At 60.2% G+C, this 1,516-nt stretch overlaps 1 protein-coding gene across 1 annotated transcript in view; it reads right to left on the bottom strand.

Annotated features, from left to right (window-relative positions):
• The window catches only part of LOC107721413 (coronin-6-like), a 17,578-nt gene that overhangs the window by 3,822 nt on the left and 12,240 nt on the right, over nt 1–1,516 (bottom strand). The gene's annotated exons all lie outside the window — the stretch shown is intronic.

Here is a 1,516-nt window from a genome sequence, read left to right as displayed (position 1 = left end):
GCTCACCAGGTCATGGACGGCACCTTTTACTGCCGGAAACCGACCTGCTGGTTCCTCCTCCCTCACCACCCTCGACGGTGGTGCAGCTGGGGGGGTATAAAAGGGTCCCCCCGGTGGAGCGGTCGGTTGCGATGCAATTGTGTCTTAATGCCGCCTCCACCTGGCAGGGCGAACCGTGCCTCCCCTCCCGGGTCTGTAGGTACTCGTCTGGCCTGTCCGGCGATGCTTATACGGCCTGTGGAGAAGCTGCCTCCGCCTTACACGCTACGGCGTTACTGCAGGTTCATCAGGCCAAGGCACTGAGGGACCTGCACGAGGGTGGTCATGATCCGGAAGTTCTGAAAGAGCTCCGAACCGCTACTGACCTCGCGCTCCGAGCGACGAAGGTCACCACGAGTTCTCTGGGTTGTGCGATGTCCACACTTGTGGTCCAGGAGCTTCATCTCTGGCTGTGTCTGGTTGATATGAGGGACGGCAACAAAGTTCCGGTTCCTTAATGCCCCTGTGTCCCAGATCGGCCTCTTCGGCGATGAGGTCGAGAGCTTGGCCCAGCAGCTCTCGACTGCACAGAAGCAGACTGAGGCGGGTCGTCACACCCTGCCCCGGCGGGCAGCTGCTGCCTCCACCCGTCTGCCGGCAGCAGCGCCCAGCCTGCTCGGCGCCGAGGGCGGCACCCTGCGTCCACCCCTGCTCCCACGGCACATCCGCAGCAGCCTCCAGCAAGCGATGCTGTGTAGCTGGGCGTAGGCAGGCCGCCCCACCCGTCCAGGCCCCCGTCAAACCTGGGGGTGAGCGAAAGAGCAAGAGGCCCCGGGATGGGTGATCCAGAGAGGGAGGAAGCTGCTCTTTGGGGGATGGTGAAGGCACCTCTCCCTCCCCCGGAGGAGGGCCGGGTGGAGAATCTGGAAAATCTCGATGAGAATCTGTCCCTGGGTCCCAGGAGGGCAAGGAGAGTCGCGGACGGACCAGCACTGGACCACACTCATTCTCCTCCATCGCCAGCAGGCAGCAGCGGGCGGTTCGAGAGCGTCAACAAAGGCCCTACTCACACACCCTCTGCCAAACTGTGGAACCAGGTAAGCATTGCACCGCACACTCAGACCCCTCTTCGGTCCGCTCACAAGCCGCCTGAGTTGGGTCCCTGCGTTCCACCTCGCTGTCCCACTGCGCTGAATCCGTGAGAACCGGTAGAGGGCTGGGTTCCATATGTAGAGGCTTAAGTGGTTCCCATATGTGTAAAGTCCACGGTATAGCCTCAGAGCCCGTGTTTCCCCGGCAGACTTCTGCCATTTTCCTATGAGGGTTACAATCACCTCTAATATTCCATATGCAACTAAACGGATGTCATATGTGTAAGTGCTTCCGAAACCTCCTTCGGGAAGGATGGGGCTTCCGCAACGTTCCTGTTCCAAGTAGAACGGGTACGTTTTCCCAGTGTTATCCAATCTCACTGAGTGGGAAATGCTATGACAACAGTGACTGGTCTTCTTGTTGCGAGCCCCGGCCTACACCACAA

The sequence above is a fragment of the Sinocyclocheilus rhinocerous genome, unplaced genomic scaffold, assembly GCF_001515625.1.
Source record: "Sinocyclocheilus rhinocerous isolate Xijiao unplaced genomic scaffold, SAMN03320098_v1.1 scaffold33, whole genome shotgun sequence".
NCBI lineage: Eukaryota > Metazoa > Chordata > Actinopteri > Cypriniformes > Cyprinidae > Sinocyclocheilus > Sinocyclocheilus rhinocerous.
This window is presented reverse-complemented; position numbering and strand designations above follow the sequence as displayed.